Raw genomic sequence first — 26,569 nt, forward strand, 5'->3', positions numbered from 1 at the left:
CACGGTAGTCAGCCGCGCGCCGCGACACACATTATGAAAGCGATTGGTGCGAGCGACGAAGGCGATGAGCGACGTTTTCTAGAAGCCCAAGAACCGAGCGGCGCAAGCAGCGAGAGTGACAAACCTTCGTCACTCGGCGCCGTCGCTCGTCTCGTTGATCGCTATATTGCTTACATGCCGTTCAGAAAGGCGCTCTAAGTGCTTACTATTGCATTGGGACCAGCCTCGCATCCAACCGTAACCAGTCTTGACTTTCTTTAAGCCGCACAGGTAGAAGTTAACATCGTACATACATCGTTTTCAAGCATGGCTCCTTGTTCATTGCTCGATTTACATTTTCGGTAAATGACAAACCGCAATGAAGCACAATTATTCTAGTTCAAAATTGTCACGAACACTTGGCACGCATGCTTACACTGTAGCGCACCAAACGTAATTTAAAAGTAGAACGAAAACGGGACGAGATTCGCTTACCGTTTCACGGAGACAGACGACTTCGGATCCCAGGCCTAAAGAGCTCGGAAGTCGCCGGCGGTCCGGAGATCGGACGAGGCGAGCCGACCCAGGCCGACCACACCTGGTTGAACTATGACAGGCGCCGTCGAGTTTAGAACCAGAGACGCAGTAGAAACGGACCGCAAAACATCTGTCCCGTAACCGTAAACGAGCCAACGAACCACACCGCTCTACCTTCGCCATTGTTTGCCATCTCCGCGACGACCGGAAGTGGAAGCTGCGAAGTTAGAAAAGCCGCGGCTGCCGCGGCAGCGGAAGCACCGAAGCCACTGGGCGGAAGCCTTACGTTTCGGTTTCGCTTTTCTCCAACGCCGGCTACGGTCGCTACGGTGGCGGGCTAATGAGTTTGTGGCTGGTTGCAAGGACGCGAGGGGCCACGAAAAGACGCCGAGTTTGCCGAGTACGAGCAACAAGCCGTTTGCCGCTGTCGACCGGCGATGCGGTATCCGCGGCTTGGTGTTACGATCGGTTTGTTGCCGTGCACGTTGACTCAAAGCTCGAAGTTACGCAGTTCCGTTCCGGCACCAGCCGCACCACGTTTTCCGGTGCATCGCACGTGGAGGCCTTTCGACGCATTCAGTGAAAGTAAAGATCGTGTCCGCTGTCTTCGGTGCTGTGAAAGAAGTTGCGAGACGGAAGAAGCATCAAAACCAAGGCGTTTGGGACTCCAGGCGGGGCCGCCGGTTCACTCTGAGCGAAAGGCGACGTGTGTGCGCACGCTTTGAGGAAGCCTCCGCGTTTCGCCGCGCCAGACCTCGCCGATCGCGACCAGACCAACCGGACCCCGAGTTCGAGAGGCTCTTGCGCAGCCAGGAACGGCACCGAAGTAGGAGCTGCTCGTTCTGCGCTACCATGCAGTGCTCTACAGTGCTCGAAGCTCTCGGTGTCATTCGTGCTTGCACCGAAGCCTTTGTGACCCCTTCGGACGCGCAAGTCGTACTTCGCAAAGGTTTGGACGGGGCCGCCCTCACCGAGCAGCTCCGCTATATTCCGCTTACTTATGATCGCAACAAAAGCTTGCGTTTGTTCTCGGGAAAAAAAATTGCGGGACCGCTCTCCGCGCCGCCGACGAGGTTGGCCGCCGCCATGTTCTCAGCTGTTCACTCGCTCCCGCAGCGAGCGCCTTGCGATTATCCTCCCCGTTCCAAAATGCGATGCGCTTTGCGCATTATGCCGTTTACATGACCGTATATTGAATGTGGCAACTGGATTCGATGCGACTAAGTCGCATTCATGTAAACGCGGCTTATGTCCTTTTTCAACATGCATGGTGTATGTAACGATACCGGTGGTGAACGATGGACGTTTTCGTTGGAAGATGGCGGTCGTCTTTCTGCATGTATGATTTAGTTATACCGGTGGTCCTGTGGTATAAGCGTTTTGTTGGAAGGATGGCAGTCGCCTACGTCATCGGACGCAAAATCATACCAGCCACACCGAATCATATCGGCAAGCAAACTGGCTGCCAGTATAGACAGATCCGGAGCCATAGCGGTCCGGTATCTCCAGTTATGCAGAACGCCAAACCAAACTAGCTGCATACATAATAACAAGCAATTATGTTGGTGTCATACCAGAACTGAACAAGCGGCAGGTTTGTTTCTTGTACGTTTTTCCCATAGGGTCTTGCGTATTTATTCGTCCTTACCTCTGCTTGATGACTGTTTTATAACTAGATAAAGACCTTTAAATATTGGCGCGGGCTTGCGCGATCAACGCTGTCCCGGATTTATCCAAAATTGGAAAGATTGGCTTCAGGAGGGGTTGAAGAAGCAAACCGAAATTCTTAATTGCTTCTAATGAAGACGGCACAATCGTAAGATAGGTCTTTGCTTCACTTCCCTCCACAACGCCCCATCGTTTGCACTATCGCAACTTCTCAGTGACATAGCTGTGTACCACATTCCACCCCTTTCTGTCCCCCCCCCCCTCTTCCCTCCCTTTACGGAGTTAGGGATATATCAGGCCACTCCAGGAAGCAGCCTGCAGACTGCGTTCTTCGGCTACTCATTCTCAACACATTCAAACACGGAAGTAAACACATTGCATGAACGACGCCCTGTTTATTTGCAACCTAAATAATGTTGCCCAATCAATTTCATCATAAATCATTTTATTTACGATTTCATGGTGAAAGTGTGTTCGTCGTGATGCCACAAAAGTGGTCGATTCAAAGAGAGCAACAGGTCCTCGTATTTATTTTGCGGAAATACTCGCTCCTGTGACGCTCTAGTGCGTAAGGTCAAAGCACCCGAGGCAGTGCGTAATACTTTAAAACTGTCGATGACGATGAAATATTTGTGGGAAGTGCTTAAAATTGTTTACACCACAAAAGCATACCTAAAGACAACAAAATATCGCAATGCAAAAAAGAAAAAAAAAAGATCTGCCAGCGAAAATTGTTGTTTCTCCCCCCTTTCCCCCCTTCCCTCTTTTTTTTTTCGCGCCACTACAAAAAATAGCGGCCGAGCAACGAAATTCTATCAATACCTCACTTCTTGGAGAAAGGATAGCAAGCGATATGGTTGTGAATTTGGCAGGGAGTTTGTAGAAATAATGGACGACCATTAAATCTAGCTTTCTGCACGAATCATGCCCCGGATATTTCCATTTTCCTTCTTCGCCTTTAGAAGGCAAGACGCTGGGGGAATTCATGTGCACTAACGTGCTGCTTCTAAAAGAAAGTACCAGATTTCTAGTGCATGTCAATATACTTGTAAATAGTTTAATCAGTGTGCGCAAACATTCGCGGCCTGGAGGATGACATGGAATCATGGCGGAAAACAGCTTGCTGGAAATAGAAGTCTCTATTGCATTGCACTGGTGTGAAAAATTATTACGTATTTTTGTTTCATTTCTGTGCGAAAATAAAAACAGCGTTTAGAAACCGGACACTGTGCGTTTTGAGGTGCGCTGAAAGGACATAAAAAAACCGGGACAACCTGAACAATACAACGTCACTCAGCTTTTCCTGGTCTCTTGTTTTTCCGGAGCCTTTCAAAAGGGGATGAAAAATTATGAACCGATTGACCCGACCTGCCACATTAGAGCGGTTCATTTTCTTTACGACAGGCTTTCTTAGAGCGTCTTGCATAGTTCAGCTTGTACCGGTCCGTTTTTATTTTCGGTTCCTTTCAAAAAGTGAGCTCTATGCCACTGGACCAACCTACAACATTCAAAATTTACGGAAGCGGATAAGTGGTTGGGAGGGCCAAGCGGGCAAGGGTTGCACGCCTCTCGAACCACCGTCCGTTACCTTTGCTTAGTTGCTGGGCTTTGCGAGCAGAATGCGAGCTTGCTCGGGTAACTTGAATCCGTTCAGAAGATAATCCACTCTAAACGACAATCTCCGCCGCCTGAGAAGAACGTAAGTGTGCGAACGAGACGCCTCTGGGTTTTGCGTCACGCCTCCATTTCAAGGGTCAAACTTACTGGTTCTCGACACGAGCACGATTGACGGCTCCGCCCGCGTCTTTGATTGAAATATTCATACGAAGAAGAAGGAGAAGAGCGCGACGGCCCGCGGCCGTAGTGCGTTCTGGCTCGCGCTCTGGCGGGCAATCAGATTAAAAATCTACCGCTGAAAACCACCCCGGGTACATAGTCGAAAATATGATAAGCATCGAATGGGAGTGAACGTAGACGTATAATGATCCGATACAAAGTTTCGCTTGATTCCTAAACGAATAATGCCATTGCCAAGTACACCTTTACATAAATTGTTAGACATAATTGAAGGGAAGATTGTGTGTTTCTTGAAAGAGATTTCGGCCCCCTTCTATCCGTTCCGCTTTTCTATAGGCCTCAAATAACGTGGGCGAATCATTCATTTTGTTGCATTTCCACTTCTCCGCTTCCGCAGATTATGAATGTGGTAGTTTGGTCCAGTGCATGGCTTAGAGCTCACGTTTTGAAAGAAACCGAAAATAAAAACGGTCCAGCTCAAGCTGGACTATGCAAGACGCTTGGAGACAGCCTGTCGCAATGGAAATGAACTACTCTAATGTGGTAAGCCGGGTCACTCGGTTCATAATGTTTCATCCAATTTTAAAAGGCTCCGAACATACAAGGAACCAGGACAAGCTCTGGTTGTCCCAATTTTTTATGTCCTTTCGGCGCTCCTCAAAACACACAGGGTTCGGTTTCTAAACGCTGTTTTTATTTTCGCACGGAAATAAGACAACAATACGTAATAATTATTCACACCAGTGCAATGCAATAGATTTCTATTTTCAGCAAGCTTCTTTCCGCCATGCTTCCATGTCATCCTCCAGGCCGCGAATGTTTGTGCACACTGATTAAGCTATTTACAAGTATATTGACATGCACTAGAAATCTGGTACTTTCTTTTAGAAGCAGTATGTTAGTGCACATAAATTCCCCCAGTCTCTTGCCTTCTAATCGCGTGGAAGGAAAATGGAAATATCCCTAGGCATGATTCGTGCACAAGGCTAGATTCAATGGTCGTCCATTACTTCTACAAACTCCCTGGCAAATTCCCCACCATATAGCCTGCTGTCCTTTCTCCAAGAAGCGAGATTTTGATAGAATTTCGTTGCTCGGCCGCTAATTCTTGTAGCGGCGCGAAAAAAAAAGAGAGAGAGAGAGAGGAAAGCGACAGCTTTCGGAAGCTGATATTCATCTTTTTTTTTTTTTGCCATTGCGATATTTTGTTGTTTTTAGGTATGCTTTTGTGGTGTAAACAATTTTACGCACTTCCCACAAATATTTCATCGTCAACGACAGTTGGAAAGTATTACGCACTGCCTCGAGTGTTTGACCTTACGCACTAAAGCATCACACTATTGAATATTTCAGCAAAATAAATACGAGGTCTCTTTGAATCCATCACTTTTGTGGCATCACGACGAACACACTTTCACCATGAAATCGTAGCAAATAATGATTGATGATGAAACTGATTGGGTCCCAACAGTAGAGCCACATTATTTAGGTATTTAGGTATCTGGAGTGGCCTGATATCTCCCCAACTCGGGAAAGGGATGGAAGAGGGGGGGGGGGAGAGAGAAAGGGGTGGATGTTATGGGAAGGTGATAATATTTATTCTCACTCAGGAGAGTCGCCGGTCGTTAAAAAGTCGACTCGCTCATAACGGGAAAGCCTGTGGGGCCAGATCTATAGTAATCATCAGTAAAATGTGGTATACAGCTATGTGACTGAGAAGTTGCGATAGTGCATACGATGGGGCGTTGTAGAGGCAAGTGAAGCAAAGACTTATCTTACGATTGTGCCGTCTTAATTAGAACCAAGAATTTCGGTTTACTTCTTCAACCCCTCCCGACGCCAATCTTTCCAATTTTGGATAAATCCGGGACAGCGTTGATCGCGCAAGCCCGCGCTAATTAGAGGTTAGGACGAATAAATACGCAAGAGTCCAAAAGTGGGATGAACAACCTATGAGAGGAGATGTGTTTCAAACAGTAATGAAGAGATTAGGGAAAGCCACTTGATTTATAAGTTTCGGAAATAAATGGATTATCGACGACCTGAACCCTTTATTGCACAAGCCAATCCTCGTGCAGAAACGGGAATGGTTCCAGCAGCCGCGCGATGCCAGAGAACGGCTGCTGGAATGAACCCAGAATACCACGACCCTTCGATCTCCACCGACCGAGCGGCCTCGGACCTGCAGCTCATGGGAAAAAGCGTGCGGTCGCGCTGGCGTCCTCAATCTCGCGGATGGAGCGTGCCCGCGTCAACGAGGGAAAACACCTGGACGTCTCAAGGTCGTTGTGGCGCTCGCAGCTAGCCGCTCATTTCGCGCTTTTTGAGGATTATCCCTTCAGAAAAAGCCGACTCAAAAGAAGCCCCTTCCGTCACGTGATTTTTGGGAGAGGGTGAAAAGAGGAGGGAGCGAGGGTCATTTTCCTACCTTGGGAAAATGGTTTCGTTGGTCGGTCTTTAACATATTATACTAACTCATAGGGCTCCAATTGCTATGTGTGCGACTGGTATTCACAAACTGATAGAAAATCTTGAACAAAGTTGAGCTCCAGTCCCTGACATTATTTAAACAAAAGTGCTTAGGCTCCGCAAATAAGAAGCTTCCTCTCTTCTGTGTTTACTTTTCCAACACTCCTTACATGCTGGTAAAATTCCTGCGAATCGGAAAAAAGCAAAGTCACCCCACTTTTTAAGACCGGTCAAAAAAATGAGTTGACGAAATATAGATTGACCCTTCTGACAGGTGTACCTAGTAAGCTGATGAAGTATGTAATTTTTTGGAATATTATGGATCATTTGCCGGAAAATAACTTGCTCTTTGTAAACCAGCACGGTTTCTGGCGGTATCATTCTTGCGAAACCCAGCTCTTTGAATTTGTCACAGACCTTCATCAGAAACTTCAGTTTAAAACAGAAACCCATGCAATTTTGTTGACATAAAAGAAAAACATTTGACAAGTTACCACATTAACGACTTCTTTTTAAATTACGCGCTTTGCAAACAGAACCATCTCTCATACAGTGTATTTGAACTACCTCGTCGACCGCTCGCAATGTGTCTGCTATGAACGCGAATCCTCATGTCATTGGAACGTAAAATCAGCAGTACCACAGGGAACCGTGCTGGGTCCACTACTTTCCTTTTGTATGTAAACGACTTGTCTCCTACTATCCAGTCCACCATCGGTTTTTATGCCGATGATTGTGTCGTTTATAGAAACCCATCTAGCATTCGGGATTGTATTGAACATCGGAACGACTTCAGTACAATTAAACATGGTGTCTAATGTGGAAAGTGAAGATAAATATTTCTAAAAACAAAATGTCAAAATTTTAGTACTAAGCGAAGTCCAGCAGAGTTTAACACTCACTGTCTTCGATGGGGTTCTTGAACATGTGCATACATATAAATATCTTGGGGTTCATTTTACATCAAAATCGTCTTGGGAAGCCCACATCATTCGCATAAGTGTAAAAGAAAATGAAAGCCTCGGTTTTTTAAGTCGAAATCTTCACATGGCAAACTGTGAAACAAAGCTAGTAGCATATACCGCCCTTATTCAATCTGAACTTGATTGCGCTTCTTTAATATACAAAGTCACATCATTTTTATTTGACACAAAAACTAGAATCAGTGCAAAATAGAGTCACACGCTTCATTCTTAAAAAAATACAGGCGCACAAGCATCACCGCACTAAAGGAAAGACTCGGAGTACCAACTCTTGCTCACAGAAGGAAAATTTCAAGACTTGCATCATTGCATACTTTGTACTACCACTGCCCATCGAAGAGATAACTGTATTGCCGGACTGCACCATATATTTCCGCGCGCACTGACAATTCAGAAAAACTTCATTTGGTCACTCCATGGTCAAACCTTTTCAAATTATCCCCATTACAGTTAGCTACATACGAGTGGAACTCCCTTCCTGATATATTGTAATCGTCCAAGAATCCTGTGGTTTCAGAGCTTCTCTTACCACTAACTTAAACGCATAGCAACCGTAACACCTGTTTTCTTGTTTTATTTATTTTCTGTTTGTGTTATGATTAATGTTGTACTTGCCCCCCTTTATGTAAAGCCCCATGGGCGCCTTAAAGATATAATAAATAAAATGAAATGAAATCAAGAATCATTATCATAGTGGTCGTTTTAACGCTTTTACTTTTTGATCTTTTCATTCTTTCGTTATTTTAACAATACGATATCAGCAGCTTAGTACAGACATGTCATTTTATTTCACTACCCTATTGGAAAAACGTACAAGAAACAAACCTGCTGCTTGTACAGTTCTGGTATGACACCACCTTAATTTCTTGTTATTATACATGCAGCTAGTTTGGTTTGGCGTTCTGCATAACTGGAGATACCGGCACCACTATGGCTCCGGGTCTGTCTATAATGGCAGCCAGTTTGCTTGCTGATATGATTTGGTGTGGCTGGTATGATTTTGCGTCCGATGACGTAAGCGACCGCAATCTTTCCAACAAAAACGCTTATACCACAGGACCACCGGTATAAACAAATCATACATGCAGAAAGACGACCGCCATCTTCCAAATAAATGTCCATCGTTTATCACCGGTATCGTTACATACACCAAACATGTCGAAAAAGAACATAAGTCGCGTTTACATGAATGTGACTTAGGGCCGGTTGCACCAACGCCGCTTATCTTAACCCAAAGCGGCGCTTTCCTAAGCCGGCTTAGCGCCCTAAACCGAGCTTAGGTAAGCACGGGTTTAAATTCCGGTTGCACGAACGTTAAGCCGGCTTTACAGACGCGCCCCTAGCTGAACGCCGGATTTGCGTAGGGAATGTAGGGACAAACAGAGCAAACTAGGGAACGCTCAGAGGGACGAATATGATTGGCGGAGAAAAATCACGTGATGTAAACAACTGTTTTTTTTTTTTTTCTTGCGGTCGTCGTCGGCGGCGGTTGTTCTTCGCTGTCTTTCACCGGTGAGTAGCAGATGAAATATTGTTTGATTGAACAACTCTGACACCGACTTTTGTAAACCTGACAAAAACATATTTGAAAACTTTAAATAAATACGAAAGATCTGTACATGTGTCTACGTGTGGTTTCTTATGGATGCTAGCAGACGAATGCCACTTCTGCTTCCCAACTCGAAATGAAGGAATCGACGCGAAACCGGGCTCCGAATTTCACTGAACGCGAGAAGGATGTATTATTGGACTTAGTGGAGGAATTTAAGAACATTGTAGAGAGCAAAATTACCGACAAAATTACAACGAAAACCAAAAACCGGATATGGGACCGAATTACGCTAAAATTCAATGCCGTCATGGGTGCCAGCCGAGACTCGCAGCAACTAAAAAAATGTTACGAAAATATAAAGAAGAAGGCTCGGAAGGACTTGGCCGCCAACAGGCTTGCCGTGAGGGCCACTGGTGGGGGGCCCTGCCCAACGCCCCTCAGCAAAACAACCGAAAGATTGACAGCATTCATCGGGCCGCTGCTGGAGCCTCTACCGAACCGGTTCGACTCCGACGCTGTGCCCAGTGAAGGTAATTCAACCTTGGTCATTTCTAGCTTGTATGCCCTTCCGTAGGCACGTATCTAATAGATTTGTTTCTATTATTTTCCGTCCAGTGCACGAAGACACCGAGAGCTTCACAACCGAGCAATATCACCTGCCGTGGGACCCTGAGTTCGAAGTCTTGAACCCCACTTCAGAGGTAAATATATACTCCAGAACACACGACAACGAGGCCGTATTTTTTTCCCTAAAGTCATTAAGACTGAAATTACACCTGTCCCCCCCCCCCTTTTAATTAATTTTGTTCTAATAATTTGAATTGCTTTAGCAAGCTCAATAGCCTGACTGTGGAGTTTAGAAAGTAAGCTAGAGCAACCCCACAGAGATGATATCCTAGGCTCACAGTTTCTAAGCAAAATTCATGCTATACACAGAATTAATTGAGACATATGGTTAAATATGCAAAGAAGTAGCATGGGACAAAAGCACACAGTGTTTGTGTCTTGTTTTTTTTTGTTTTTTTTTTTGTTTTTTTTATCACTGATAGTCTGTGTCATAACCTCCATGTGTGCTGCTTTTTCTTTTCACTGTGTTTTGACATTTTCCAAACATGTTGAGACATGAAATAGAGATCTTTAGGAAGTCATCACTGAAGGGCCTAGATAAATACTTGTCCCTGGCTTTATTTCTGTCAAGGTAACCATATGGTTTAAATTAACACTATGTATGTTGTGCATAACTAAAAATTAGGAAGTAATTAAAACATGCCTGTCATCATATATCTTTTCTTTTATTTGCCCCCTGTGGGATTTTTGCCTGCTTTACCTTTTTCACTTTTTGTCTTGAAGATATAATTATCACCTTCTAAGCTTTTTGTGACATAATGATTGCATAGAATATGTTACATTTGTTTCGTTTTACCGAGTGTTATACGGCTGAAAATAGACTACTTCCATAAAGCCCTGCATGCAACACGGCGCGCGTTGCACTCTGGGAACTAGTTGGCCAGGGGGGGAGGGTGGCTTGGTTTCGGTTTCGATTGACACGTCGACAAGAGATTGTTTTCTGGTCCCGAGAGCGTCATTTGTGGTCTCTAAACTAGCCTAAATGGCCAGACCTCGAAGCTTTAGCACAAGCTCGAGATGTATAGCTTGTCTTAACACATGCTTGTTGTATTTTTGTACTTGAGCCTTCCTGTTAGCGCTCCAATCGAGGTATGTGGACGAGCCAGTGCTGGGAGTCTCGACGCTGCGAAGCTCGGGTGCTCGGGGATCTTGCTTGTGTACGAATCAACAAGCTGTAGCAAACAATAAGTATGCATATATCGAGCTCGCGCCTTTACATTAGTGTTGTTGATCAGGAAGTTTGTTTGCTTCGTGCGTCCATAGACGAAATATTTCTTTTTGCAATTACTGTTTTTCTTAATGTGCCTGATTATGCGAGGTAAAACTCGGAGGTGCCATTGAAAAGCTCAATTTTAACACACTTCTTATCTCTTATCTGTACTGACACGCAGCACTGCACGAAGTGAAGTCCCCACCCGCTTGCATTTCACTAATATTCAACATCGCGTATGCGCATAAAGTTATCCTGCAATCATATAGGCACATTCGCGCATACAGACCGTTTTAAGAATGCAAAAGTCGAGCACTTGTGTGAAGAATGTCGCACCGTTCGCCGGAAGTGCGTCAGACGGGCATGAACCCCTATGCGCACCGCATTCGGGTGTTCATGCCCATCCGGCGCACGGTGCGACATTCTTCAGACAAGTGCTCGAACGAATTCAAAGCGCATTTGACGGTTGGTAATGGCCATGATATTTGTTATGTGTTTGCTTTCTTCCTGACTGAGTATGCCGAGATAATTTCAGACACCGTTCCCGGCACAAATCTCGGGCGTCAGTAAAAGCTCGTCCAAAAATGCTTAGCGAGGAGTAGGGGACGCTTGTTAAGGGCCTCCGTCGTAGCTAGCCGATCTCAGCGTTTGCGAAAAGTTAACCTTCTATCAGCTTAAAATTTTAGTGGGAGATATATGATGACACGAGGAAGACGTCATAGTAACTTTTGTGCAGTAGTGAGGTCGAATTTATTGCGTTTCCTTAAAAGTTCATGCGTAAACGCTGGCCTAAACTTTGATACCCTGTGAGGATGCGGCTTGCTTTTTGCCCACTGAAGTAACAAGAAGCGGACGTTTGGCAAACAAAATGCGTGTAAGGCTCCAGACGAACAAATTTCAGTTGTAGTTCACTGGTACTAGACGGGATTACTGACATTGAGCTCAAAGATGCACTCGTGGGGTGAGGTGACTAAGCCACGACTTACTACATTCGCATACGCACGCACAATATCCGGTGTTTCGGGAACCAAGGAAAGTGCCCCGGTCTTCGTTTTGTATCGCTCGAGAATGAGTGTATTGTACGTTCGTGAAAAGTCAGATAATCGAAAACGCAAGCAGCGCGTTCGGTCGCGGCGTGATAGTATGAGGTGAAGCTGCTCAGTCGAAACCGAAACTGAGTGGCCAACTAGTTCCCAGAGTGCACTGCGTGGTATTTCGCCGCGATGGGGCGCGTCGGTTTTGGAAGAAGTCCATTATCTTAGAAAGACTTTTCTTTGTTAATGAATGGGGTCTTCATAGCTGTTTGCTTGGTTTATTATCAGCATTACGTTTACACAAAGTTCAACACCCTCAAATGTAATGTATATTACTGTGCGAATAGACCGTTCTAACTAAATCATTATTACCAAGTAATTAAAGCCAAAATCTCTTAAAACAACTTTATGTCTGTAACTGCAGCACATATTTGAGGTAGTAAAACACCAAGTCATGAAAATAGGTGCTCTCCTAATGCTTATTACCCATGTTCCACTTCAATAACAAGCCCGGCTTTGTTTGGTGTGGCCTATCAATTCTTGTCAGCACCAGATTTCACCAATATCTATTATTTCAAAGTGGCCAAGTACCACTGTTTTTATAATACGAATGATAATTCTAGCACTTGCCTGTTTATACAGTATTCTAAGCACATTGCATCATGGCTGGTGCCCCAAGTGTGCAAGCACATGCAGCATATATGCACATAGATCTGACAGGCTTGCAATTGTGTGTACCTGCTCACATGAGGAGAAACACGGTGGCAGCGTGATGGTCTGCTCACTATTGCACAAAAATAGAATAAATTATTTTGTTCGCTTTGGCTAAGCAATAATATTTGTGCTATTTTATAATCCCACAGTTGGCACCATCCCTTAACCTGGGTTTTCAATAGAATATTTTGTTGCAGTACCATTGTGCAAAAGCATCTATGATTTCAGGACAGTGACCAGCAGGAGCAGACGCCAGTGACTCCAGCTCCTGGAAGTAGTCCTGTGGCCTCTGGAGTGATGCCCTGCACACAGACACAGCCTCAACAGGGACCCAACAGGCCCGTGAGGAGAAGCTCCGCTGCTGCCGATGCCACAGCCATATATAACCGCGTGGCTGAGGCAAAAGTTCGCTTGCTAGAGGCCCAGACAAAGGCCGTTGAGGAAAAACGAATGCTTGACATGGAAAGACAAAGATTAGAAATTGGTATCCTTACACTCCAACGAGATCAAGAAATCCTGAAACTAAAACTACTACAAAAAGAATGCGAAAAATTCAATCAGTAATTAACACTGCTCCTCAAAGTTTGTTCTGTACAGGTAGAAGCTGAGGAAGGGGAGGAGAAAAGAGCACGTGGGTACGTCAGAACCCTGAGCTCTGGTTTGAATTATTAGTGGGTAGATGCAAAACCGTGCTCACTGTTTGCATGCATTCGAATGCCAAACACCGGCGTCTAATGTTCTGTGCTCGCTTTCAAACAGTGAGTAGAGACAAAGGCTCTGCCTCTACCCACTAATCATTCCAACCAGAGCTTGGTGTTCTGACATGCCCGCTCGCTTTCATCTCCTCCTCTCTCTCAGTTTCTACCTGTACACTTCTTCATTCAATAAAACTCGAAATCTGTTCATTGATGTTGCTTTTCTGTTTTATTATTGCTGTCGGATCATCACAACAACCAACATGCAATAAATATAGCAATAGCTAGGGTTTAGTGGCTTCTTACTTGCAAATCCTTTGCTTAATGAGTTGCAGTAATGAAGGATTTGAATAATCAACTCAGATTGTAGAAACATTCAGTATGTTCATTAGCGACCTAAGGTATTGTGTTTCGAATAAATTGAGCTTAACAATTGTCAATGAAGTGGGTCATGACCCTGAGGCTCCAACATACTCATATCATAGAAGATGGGGCTGTGAGGTTAATCCGAGTATAGCCATTTTTTCATCCTGACATTGCCTGTTCAGCTATTTTTTCTTCTATCAGAGCCCAGTTGGCTAATTCATTGCATAGATATGGCAAAAACACTTTCTTAGCAATTGCTCAAAACTCGTCAATTAGTGAAAATGCATAGGCATCAGATATTAATATTGAAATATTGTAGTAGGGTCTACGAACAATGTTACTGCTACACCGTAGTGGTGTCATAATATAAACCCGCCTCAAAGTAAATTTCGTTATTGATCACAATGGAAGACAAATATTTATAGACTCCATGCCACTGACAATGTTATGAATAATGGGGCTGTTAATGGTCAGTGTCTGACTTTCCTAGCTGCTGCAGTCATTATTTCAAGAAACTTTTACCATTTGGTCCCTGTGAAAGAATTTAGTTTTCCAGCATTGCAACACATTTCAATTATATCAATTGCATTCATATTTTATTGACCACTACAGCTGTCCTGTTATTGTTATTGTACTATTATTGGCAGACAGGTTCCAGCAATGCCGGAAGAGGGTGCACAAAAATCTAGGAGCTCAGCTAGGTGTTTGTACGTCAGGGTCGTGCTTGCTATTCTAATTTTACCTCCTCCATTATTGAAAAAAGTGCCTCATGGCAGCATAGGCATGTTGGCACAAGGTTGCCACAACGCAAGCTGTCTTATTTGATACCTTTTTTTCTTTCTTGCCTGAGCATGCTTACCAGGAAGTCGTGAGCCACACTTGGAACCTGAGAGAGCCGCATGTGGTTGCGAGGCGCAGTTTGGCCACCCCTAGCCTAGTATTCTGCTTTGAAAATCCTCCGTTCTTATTATCAACCCAATCATTGATATTCTTGTTGGAGTTTAAACTGATGTCATGTATGTTGTGCCACTGAGTAGGAATCTGTTAATTATCTTAGGAAAAAAGTGGGGCCAAAGCAGTAATACCAAGCTTACAAGTTTTGTTTTCACAAAAATAAATAATTTATAGCTTTTCTAGCTTCAATTAACAGTTGGAAAAAGCAGGACTACACTTTATGTCATCTTAATCTACAGTTACAATAAGGTGGTAGCCAAGTCGTTAGTTTCCCCACAAAGCACACCTGTGTTGCGAGAAAGTATGCACGACAAAGTGAGAAAAAAAAATCGGAACAGTATTTTATTGCTTCATTCGCAAAATGAGGGTTTAGTTCTCCTTTTGTCATCTAAAACAAATAAGGGGCACTAACCAGATGGTTACTGCCACTTATGTTGTCGAAAATGACAGTCTACAATGTAGATGTAGTCATGACCTTATTTCCCCACAAAGCACTCTGTATTGCAATGAAGTGTGCTTAAGAAAATAAAAAAAATACGAGCTGCATTATTTTTTTTTTTTGCAAAACCATGGGGTTAGTGCCCCTTACGTTATCTAAAATGAATATGTTATTCAAAAAGATTCTGCAATGTAGAGAAAATCATGACATTAGTTTCCCCACAAAGCATCTCTGTATTGCAGTGAAGTGTACTAAACAAAATGGTCAACATGAGCAGCTTTTCATTTTTCCACTCTTTGCTTATATCCAGGTAGATAGCTCCCTGGCACCTAAAACTAGAGCTTATAAAGTTTGTTCGTAAAGTATTCAGTGATTTTTTTTGTCTTGCTAACCCGGGGCGCGGCTCCAACGTCAATTGGCCAACAGTCGGGACCCTTCCGCACATGCGTGAACAATCACTTTACCTTTCTGCCACTCAGTCGGCAGCAAGATGCCATTGATTGAGGTGAAGCACTGTCTGATCATCAGATTTACTATGACTTAGCGAGTTGATCAGATATTACAGACTTTTATACTTCAATATTCATTACCGGACACTTTCAGGTACAATTCATTGAGCACTCCGGAGATGGTCGGCATGCCATTGACAGGGATGCATGCTCCACAAGGCCCTTCATAGCCAGAATACCTGGCAACTTAAAGTGCACGTGAGCTACTATCAACAATAACTGCCGGATGACAGTGAGAGAATTGGGAGACGTGGCGATTCCACAGACAACACTTTCAGAAGTTAGGATGGAGGATTTAAGCATAAAACGCGAGGTGAAAAAAAATTCATTGTGCAGTTTCTGTCACAGGATTGGTGGATTGCCATCCTATTCTTTTCTATCAAAATAGGCATTCAATCGGTGGTGCCTTTCCAGGTGGTACCTATAGAGGCATGTTATTTTATAAATATTTTTCTTCCTCACCCTAATTTATGTCACAAAAGCAGAATGATTTTCGTGCTGAAGTTGCATAGAACTTGATTTAAACCAACAACAATCCAGATCCTAAAGAAAGTTATAACTAAAGCTGGGCGTCGATTAAATATTTTAACCCGATTAATCGCCGCCTTTTATTGATTAATCGGTCTCGTTCATTTTCATGCCGAACGCTCTAAAAATCCATTTTTTTTTGCTGCTGAATTTGTGATAAACGATGCAAAGAGATTTTTGATTATGAACCAACCTTGGTGTAGTTGAGAACAGTTGAACGACACACACACTCAGATTCTTACTTCAGCTGTATGAGGCCAAGAGGTTCAGTCATACTCTCTGGTAATAGAGTGATTTCCTCTGATTATTCACAATAGTCTATGGTGCGGTAAACGGACACTCGCATGGCATTGAAGTGGCCGGCACGCTTGAAACCTTCTGCATCCGTCTTGAGTTACAAATATCACCCATAGAGTTTACATTAGGTTAAACTTTTCCCTAAAGTTTGCCGTTTATACAGGTGTACTCGTCCACGTCTGCGTGGTTGGAACATTTAATTTTTACTTTCTTTTGATTCATCAAAATTTTACCGATTAACTGTTTGAAAAATAACCAAGATGAAAGCATGAGGTTAATCGATCAACGGCCTAGCCGTAGTTATAACTTGAGATGAGTAATGGATTAAGAACTGTGACCCTAAACAAAAGCTTACTCAAGCCAATAGAAGTCACCCAGGTCTCCAGATTCTAAGAGAGCACAGAAAAGTCGGAGCCACGCGAACATACTGTTGACAACCCCTTTTGATTATAAACGTTAGGTCCATTATGAGTATGGTCCTTCAGACCAGACAATAAATAAAGAGTACACTACATGGAAGTTTTTCGCCGCCTGAGATGCCATAGGAATAAAACGGCAGGAGTTGCGCGCAATAGGTGATTGACAGCTTCATCACAACAATACATCTGCCATTTCGTCACGTCTCGTACTGGGTTTTACCCAGGTATACCAGCTCCCCTACAGTCCAGACATGGCACCCTATTACGTCTGGCTTTTGCGAAAGCTGAAATCGCAACGCAAAATATATTAGACTTTATTGAGATAAGAGACAACACGACGAGGCAGAACAGAAATTCAGACACGGGTCTCGGTGTGTTCTGATGTTTTTACGTGACCCTGTCAAGTGTGTTCTGATGTGACCCTGCCAATCTAGTGTCTTCTGGGGTGACCTCGTCATGCATACACAATATAACTTAGATGCAGAAAGGACTGCTGATGACAACGGCTAGCAAATTGTGCAAAAAGAATATCAATTTTTCGAAGGTTTAGGTGTTCATTCTGCCATGAAATAAAACTACAAAGACAATGAAACTTACTATTTTATTTTTTTTCCCAACACGCACCACTCGCACACATTCCCTTGCAGACAGGGCTGTCCATGGCTCTTTTCTTCCATGCCGTTTTTGCCAGCACATCTGGATGGCTAAGATGATGGCTTGGGCATGTTGGTATCGCATGATGAAACCTACAGTGCATAAAAAAAATACACGAGCAGTTATTCATAAAAAAAACCTTAAAGTAATAAAATTACAACAGTAAACAAGGAAGTTCTGTCGTGTCCAGCCTGATAATCAGTCAATTTATCACTCGGCCTGCCCTTCCGCATTCAATCTGCTTTCCCATACCTGTGGGCAACATAATACAGTCAAACCCGACTATATCGAACTCTCAATAAACCGTCTACCATTTCGATATAGCGGGCAATTCACTATAAAAGTTTTAATGATTTTGACAACGAACAAGCACGTCACATTTAGAAAAGTAGTTTACTCTCGAAGGGGCATCTGTACGTCATGAGGAACGCTCACCGCAGCTATTTAGTGGCCGCTTCTTCGTCTACCGGCTCACCCCCTCCCCCCCGAGATATATTTTTTTTTTATCTTCTGGGCGGTCGACGCAACAGCCCAAAATAAAAAAAAAAGCCACCTTACTCTGCAAGCTGGCTTTCCCCCAAGAAAAAATTCTCTCGCTGGGGGAAAATCAGCTTGCAGAGCTAAACAGCGCTCTTGGCAGATTGATGTATGGGGAGACGCTGCAATTTTCGTTCAATGCAATTGCATTTTTCGCTATGCATTTTTATTGCAGCTACCAGTCCATTTACAATTAGTATGAATTAACCGGGTTCGATAATATTGGGTTTGACTGCAGATCGAACATCGTGGCCTCGCTCCCAGTGTGCAAAGAAAGCGCTGTACCCCATGCGGCATTTCTCCTGGTCTGCCCACATTCACCTTGTCTGACCTCATAGTGCCTCTGACTGTACATGTGTGCTGCACAAGCCAAAACCAACAACAGGTCCATAAAAATATCTCAAATCGTAGTAAATTATAACTCACACTATACACACATTATGTGCAGAGCTAAGCACAGCACAGCCACAACAGATTCTGTGCCCTTCCAGGTTGATCAAAAATACCCACCAGTTAGAGCGTCAATTTTTTCTTGTGTTAGGGGCTTCTTTCCCACCACACCCTCCTAGAGGAGACGCCTGCAGGCTTGCCCTGACATTCTCCTGTCCAAGAGCTCCGCAGGCTCCCATAGTGGTCGGCTGACCATTCCGAGAAAGCGGCCAGGAGTGGCAGCCTTTTCCAAGGCGTGTGTAAATGCTGCCTCTCGCATTTTGATGCCAGGTCCAAGATGAATCTGCAGAGAGTCACATTGTCAAGCAAATGCACAAAAAGTGAAGAAATACAGGACACACATGGGGCTGTCCACTTTTGTCTGCAATCATGTTCCTGCTTTGTTTCACTGAAATGCTGTATTGTACATATTATTACGAAGACGACGACGCACATCTTTGGGAAATAGGGGCGCGCGCTGCATGTTTTCGCCACGCGAGCTGAGAGCGATTTGGCTGTTTCGCCATTGGTCGCCTCTGGTCTTCCCACATTGCACTATCAAATACGTCTCTCATAAACGCCCTCACAATATATATAAATAAAAACATGAAATAAATTAAAGGGGCATTTCCTAGTATTCCACGATTGCCTATTTATGTTCCTAACTCAACCTATGTGCTCTAAGCATCCCATAAGTCCAAAACTCACAATCATGTGCAGCTTATTTCGCTATTAAAAATGTGATCAAAGATAGCGAATATGGTTGAATTGAATCAAGGCCAATGGGGTGGAACGGCGAAAGACACTCGTCACTCAATTGCAAGCGAGGGCGTCCTGTGCAGACGAGCAGGACTGGTCGGCTGCTTGTCCGCACGTGAAGCCATCGCTTTGTGATTGTGTGATGAGCCCCGTTCGTTGCTCGCTTACATTCGGCCAGGTTCAGTGGTGCCATTTGTCCTTCTCAGATTCACTATCTTTTATCAGATTTTTATTAGTGGAATAAGCTGCACATAATTTAACTTTAAATTTTTGGGATGCTTAGAGCACATAGAATGTGTTACAGCCATAAATAGGTCACCTTAGAAATCTCCCGAGAGCCGCTTTAAGAGAAGGAATTTCAGCTTCGGAAAGGAGGTCCATTATTGCTGTAAGATACTAATATTGATATAAAAAAATTGTTTCATAAAAGCTTTTCCCATATATAATATTTTAGGTACCCTTTAATGAACCATTTGACAATTTTTAAGTGCAGCATCGCAAAGTACAAAGGAAGTATACTGCTGTGCACTCCCATGTTTTGTACTAATATGTGCAGTCTCGGGCAGCCAAGCGATGCGAAAGAAACACCTTTGGGCTCCAATCCATGACAAGACATGAAAGAAAAAACATGAATGAGTGTGCCATCACCATAGCTCACTACCTTCGCTTTCCGTGTTCAGAAATAGGCATCAAAATGTCTCACCTCTGCCTCCTTTGCTAGTCTATACTAGCGATGCGGACTAGCTTACTAACCCCTGGATAGGTATTATTGGCACTGCTAAACTGTAATTTGTGGGACACGGCTGTCAGATAGCACTGATGTCACTCTCACCCGCATGTACACTTTTTCGAAAATAGTGCACCTTCTCGTCCTATGGCAGGACATGAACTATCTTCTTTTATTTCTTTTTTTCTATTTTTAGTAGGAAAATAGGCATCGAACGAGCATAATTTTTCGATATTTAGGATCCTTATAGCCCGCCGAATGAGTTATCACCAAGAACAGACAATCTCAGAAACGTCTTTAGTCCAACTCTAAGCCAGGTACCTGTCTCTTTGTGTGCCTGCCTGTTTGTGTCCTTGTCTTTTGTGCCATTAGTCTGTTCTCCAGAATAAACCAATGGAGTGGAAACAATAAACAAAGTGCCTTGTAGGCCCAGACACATACCTCAGCATCCCGGACAGCAAAGAGAGGTGGCCAAGAAAAGGCCACAGCCTCACCAGGTGGAGCAGCCACAGCAGCACCGAGGAGAGCAAATTGAAGGTTAGAGAGACGAGTAACATCAAGATCTTGATTCGCTTACACATTTAGGACAAACTGTAGCTTTAATAAAGAAAACGTTTGCCACACCACGTAATCCCAAATGACGGGCAATGCAGTATAAATAAAGCACAATATTCCTTCACAGCATCAATCTAGCCCCATGCTAAGGAGCTATGTTAGGTAGTCAAATCATTCAACCCCATGTCTTTGTTGTAGTAATTGAAGGAAGCATGCATATGCCCAAACAAAATGTAGGCTACAGTTACTAATAGGGTGAGATTTCAGCAATGCATCATAAAACAAATGAAAGCGATTGGCTGGTTTTCACACCATCAGCCAATCACTTTCACTTGTTTTATGATTTGTGAGGACGCAAAATTGTGGAGGTAGTGCCCGCTCTTCCTTGCGGTTCTTTTAGGGAGGTGACATGAGGGTGCTGTGGCCACTACTATAAAAGTGGTATGCTAAGCTTATGATGTTGCCACAGCCAGGCTACTTTATGCACTAAATAAATGAAGACTACCTTTTGAAATCACGCCTTTAAGATAGTATTCATTCACATGCGATACTGGCAACCTGATCAACTCTTGTCGTTGCAACTACTCGTAATCAATGACTGTGTCGTGCTATGCTGCATAAAGAAGTCATGAAATGAAGTCGTCCTGCAAGTACATATTTAGATTCAGGCCCACCAGCACTGTCACCCTGTCAGTAAATTATTTTCTTCTTTTATACAGATCAAAACAAATTAGGTTTTGCAACATACAGTCAGAGGCGCTTTGGGCAACGACACTGTGTGTGTGTGTGTACGCGAGGGGGGGCAGGCAAACGCAGCAGAATCTTGATAATATGAATCTCTCTACTTCACTCCCTCCCCTCATCGAAAGTAAAGTTACTGAAATATTAACCAGCAATGAAGTTTGGCACTACACGTTGCGCCATCTAGCGGCTGCAAAATAAGACACTCGGTGGGCCAGGACGGCCAAGATCGGGGGGCTGCGGGTGGGCGCGTTTAAGAAAAAACGTGTGAATGTGGCATTTCGGATTGGCGTGAGCCTTTTTGGGCACAGTTTCTCTTAAAAGTAAGTCCCGGCTTCACGTCTCTATGACCTCACCGAGCTCCTGTGACATCTCGCCTACTCCTAGAGTTCCCCCAAAGAATAAACGTCGCTACTGCTGCGTGAAAAACTGCCAGAGTCACGAAGGTGACTCAAGCATCAAACTACAACGGTTCCCTTCGAGATCTTGGGAAGCGACACTGCAACAGAAATGGATTACTGCAGTGCGACGCATCAAGCAAGTGAATTCTACAATAATTGTTGAAGTGAATGAAAATAGAAGTGCAGGCTTGGAAAGTGGTTCGACGAACTCGTTTTGCAGACTACTCGGCAAAATAACAAATTTATACCTGTTGTTTTACAAGTCACTTAGACAGCCACACAGGAAATACGGTAGAAACAATCGGGCCGATTGTTGCTTTGCTGTGCCGCCTAGAATCAGGCGATGAGGCCTTCAAGATGAGAGAGGCCTGTTGGCCCGTTCCGGCACTCGTAATTGTATGTGTCTATAGCCGTTCGGCACACGCGCAGTCACAACCAAAACCTTCCAAACCTGTGAGTTCTCAAATAGTGGAATTTCGCAGCACATTTGTTTGTTTTGGCAACCAAATTTAATGCTGAGTCTGGTAACAAATGTGACGGCATGCACAAAACAGGATGCACAAGTTTTTCTTTAGAAAAAGATTATGCGAAGCATAAATATCCATCTTATACGCACACTTTGTTGCCTGTCACCTTTTTACACCAGGCTTGCGTACCACATTACCACATTACAGCCATTGCAACGCGCATACTCGTCTCACGCATGCAGTTTGGTTCCAATCAGGGATGCCGCAAACTTTTTTCGAACCGAAGGGTCGGTGACAGAATCAGGCGGCTCGAAAGATTTCGAATTTTCGAACTTGTTGAACTAAGATTTTTTATTTTTTACCAGTGGCACAGTTATGTAGGTCAAAAAGACATAGCTTTGAACTTCCGAACCACTAAGTATGTGGCGAGTAGTGCCTTCCAACGAGTTTCCAACAATGATCATCTACGCAATCTTTTATGAAGTGAAGAGCGACAGTAGCTATACATATGCATATATAATTTCAGATTAAAATAAAGATTGAGCTCAACCACGCATCTTTCCCCGTATTGTTTTCTCTAACAGTCCGGAAAATCAGGGGATGGGGAGGTAGCTTGCCAGATCGCTTCAAGGTTTTTCTGAGCCTCAACTTTTTGCCCGCCCCTGGCCGTTTCGAACTGAAGGAGTATCGTACGAGTGCGTTCATGTGATCACTGCTGCGTGACGCACGTTAAAGATTCTCCTGGGCTGGAGGTCGCAATTACTGCTACATGGCCAGACGTCACTCTGCACTGGCAAATATTCCAGCACATCCGGGACACTCGTCATCTCATTTAATTGCCTGACCAACTTCTGCATTCTAAATGTCACACCTAACTTTTTTAAACCTGATTTTGTGAAAACCAGTGAGGCGTGAAAAGGCTATTTGAAACTGAAATTGTAGAGGAACATGAAAACCGGACTTCGAACTTTGCGCACTTGGAGAATCGAAACCTTCTAACTTTATGCAGAAAGAAATTCGAAATCTTAGAATTTTTCCAACTTTGTCTATAAACATTTTAAACGTTGAAATTTTTCGAATTTCACATCCAAAGAAATTCGAAATCTTCTAACTTCTGATTCAAAGAAATTCTAAATCTTCTAATTTTTCAAACTTCAGATCCCAAGAAATTCAAAATTATTGAAACTCTCGATTTATCAGTTAGGAAAGTTCAAAAACTTTGAATTACTCGATCTCAGGTAAAAAAATATTCGAAATAATCGAACCCGTACTTTTAGAAACCGGTTTTCGGTGTTCACGTGTTCGAAAGTTAAAAACTTTTCGAATTTGCACATCGGTACGGTCGAAAATATCGAAAACTTTCAATTCGGACCTCAGATAAGTTTGAAAAGATCAAAACCTTTCGAAGTCGAACCGAAGGAGGTTCGAGACATCTCTAGTTCCAATTAGAGCACTATATAGCTCCTACGGAGCAGAGTAGCGCAATCCTTTGATCCGCGTGCTTCGCCGACAAGATGGCCGACTGAGCAGCTCGGCGCGAGTCACGTGGTACTCAGGGTTCCAGGAGGCGGCCCGCCCTATCGGAGAATACATGGAGATCGACTCAACACGGCTGATAAAAAATAAACGGCAAGTCCACACTTTTTGAAACTAGTCTGTCGTAAAGTTGCTAAAGCACGAAACACTTTATCAAAATTTTAATAATATTGGATGCATGTGAAAATTGTGAGAAGGCAATTTCCAAGGCAATGGCGTTTGAAGCAGATGATTGTTTTGCACAGCGGAGATGGTTTTTTTTGGGTTGGCCGGAGCGGGTCACGTGATTGGTGTGACGTCGCCGCGTCGTCTGCTGCATGATGCCGCTTAGGCATTTTTTAAAAAAAGTTATGTCCTTACGAGGCACAGAACTTAGTGCAAATTATTGTAAAATGTTCCATTATTATGTCAAAAACTATTGTCGTTCCGTACATCCTCACAACAATGAAGAAACAGCGATTTTCCCACGTTTTCCATGCATTTCTGACCGGAGTTGGAACCTCCAGGAGTTCGCCACTAGTCGCCGAGAGATGGCATTCTAGATTGCGGTACTCCAGAGCCGTATATGGGGAGAGTTTGGTCAGTCTATGATCTCGCCACCGTAACGCTCTCCTCCTGAGCGAACCAATGAGCACGCGGCGCAGAGTGAGAGGCATGAGCGCGAACTTTCGGCTGCTCGCAGCTGAGTGGAAAGGGCTGCCATCTTCTATCATTCTCCAGGCGGAATGCATGGAATCAGCATCTAAATCTCGATTATTGCCTTTTATATCGCTGGCTCAGGCAAGAAAATTACATTCTGTTATTCCTCGGTGGGTTAAAAAGCTGACAAATGAAGATTTTTCGGCGCATGGCCCCAAACTTTTATGCAGGCGAAAAGGAAGTCGGCCCGTAGCAGACGATGCGTAGCCTCAGCAGTGCTCTTATCCGACCAGCCTCCGACAGCGTTGCTAAAAAATGGTGGTCGTCTTCTCTCTGCTCCCTTCTTTATCTCTCGCTCCTACGGCGCTCTCCTCCCTTTCATTTACTTTTCTCATCTCCGGCGCCTTTGTCGCCACACCTACTGGCCAAACTCTCCCAATATACGGCTCTGCGGTACTCTGCTCCGAAGGAGCTATATGGTGCTCTAGTTCCAATCACCCACCTTTTATTCTAGCCGGGGGCGAGCGCGAGGAAACAGGAGGAGCGTGCTGCACCATGCTGGGGCCGGGCAGGAACAATGGAGCCGTTCTGGTTGATCTGGCCCATGGCGATCCCCGGAGTGTTCCACCAGCAAGGTTCGGATCAGGATCGGCGGAAACGGCGAGCCCTGGCCATACCGGCCTAGGCCGCGACGATCCAGACTGGTTCCGCAGCAAGACTCGGGCTGTGATAGCCCGGAACAGCTAGCCTACGCGGCGCTGGCGTGGGAAGGACGGTCCGCAGGCCTGGACAAGGACGCCGACTGCGATCTCTGAACGATGGGAGACAACCAGGGTCGGCGGGTCCGGACTGCCAGCTCTCGAAGACGGACAACTGGGAAGTACAGTAAAACGATTACCCGTCTTCTCGTTGTGTTGTGTCCTTCCCTGGGAGACGAGTGAAACACATACCGATCGGGCGGCGATTATTATAGAGCGATCCTACAAGTGGTGAAGACAACTCAAAGAGGTGTCCGAATGACAACTCAATATGCTTGCCGGCTGGCTATGCTGGGTAAAACGAAGACTTTCGAACTGATAGCCGCCAGAAACTTTTCTGTAAATCTATACATTCAGGCTCGTATCGCTCACTGGAGATCAAGCTGCAAACGTCTCAGCAGATCTAATATTGCGAAATTCCCGATGTGCAATGCAGCAAACACAAAAATAAACAAAGATCCTTACCTTCCTCGTGACTTGCTGAACTTGATTCTTCCACGACGAGCTCGCGGTGCTGGCGGGCCAAACTGCCCAGTGTACACAGACGCCGCCGACGATTCCCACCACTTATAGCGACACAAATATTTTTTCATTCTTTTAACTCTCTTCCAGGATACAATGAATATGATAATAGTTTTTGGAACCCAAAGCAATAAGCAAGCAAGTTAACGTATGTTAGGAGATACATTTTACTGGTTTCGTTTTCGCGGTCTCGAATTTTTGCCGCCAGGGGTTTTCCAGATTCTCTGTCGGCTCCGATGTGCGTGGCGGCAGCCAGGACGCGTATCGTTAGTATCGTCCCATATCGTCCACGCCGTGCTATGCATTTCGGCCTGCTGTTGCAAAGGTAAGCAGTACTTTGCTCTGAAATATGTTAATTTTGCATTTTTAGAAGTTCTAGATTCGATAGCGCAGACGTATTGCACCTTGAAACGTGTGAAAGTCGGGGGAAAAAGTACATAGTAGATATGCGTATCGTGTAAAAGCTGTTTCACATGTTGCGATTCTCGCCCGAAATCAGTGCGATTTCCAGTAAAATGTGTGATTAAAGTCGCAGTCGCACTGTCGCAGCGGCTCTGCGACTGATTTCCACCGAGTTGGTATTTTGCCGCAGAGTCAGTGCGATCGCTTTCTTGTCAACCAGCCGTTCATTAGCCAGCTTTCATCCGCGAGAAGAAAATAAACGTAGGCACATAAAAGCTTCTGGTTTAATGCCTAATTATTAGAAATTTCTAGTTACATATTGCATTCCTAAAATATTTGTGCTTATTAAGACGTTTTTGTCGTATTTTAGATAAAGTCAAAGCGTCGCATCCGTGTCCGAAGCGCCGGCCGCTCAGACAGAAATCGCGCGGTTGTTGGAGCATGTGAAACCAAACATTGCGATCGCACTCGCCGCGTCAGCTGTCGCACCGATTTTTTTCCCCACAGTTGCTGCATGTGACGCAGGCTTAAGAGAGTAGTCGGATAGTAGCTTTGTGATTTCTGTGGTGTTCCCTTCCGGGCTTAGATTTGGCAGTGTTTCGGTAGTTTAAGCCAATTAATGTTTAGCCAGGTAAATAGACTGGGCGATAGTTTAGGGGCGAGCG

The 26,569-nt window shown here is 44.4% G+C and overlaps 1 protein-coding gene and 1 long non-coding RNA gene across 2 annotated transcripts in view; one reads left to right on the plus strand and one right to left on the minus strand.

Annotated features, from left to right (window-relative positions):
- Window positions 1-26,569, plus strand: part of LOC115316682 (venom metalloproteinase antarease-like TtrivMP_A) — a 104,995-nt gene that overhangs the window by 39,993 nt on the left and 38,433 nt on the right. The gene's annotated exons all lie outside the window — the stretch shown is intronic.
- On the minus strand, window positions 17,363-18,697 carry LOC115316698. Its single transcript, XR_003917918.2, has 2 exons — window positions 18,479-18,697; window positions 17,363-17,523 (listed from the first exon to the last, which is right to left on the minus strand). It is a non-coding gene; the product is annotated as an uncharacterized LOC115316698 (long non-coding RNA).

The sequence above is a fragment of the Ixodes scapularis genome, unplaced genomic scaffold (genome assembly GCF_016920785.2).
Source record: "Ixodes scapularis isolate PalLabHiFi unplaced genomic scaffold, ASM1692078v2 PGA_scaffold6__148_contigs__length_123643588, whole genome shotgun sequence".
NCBI lineage: Eukaryota > Metazoa > Arthropoda > Arachnida > Ixodida > Ixodidae > Ixodes > Ixodes scapularis.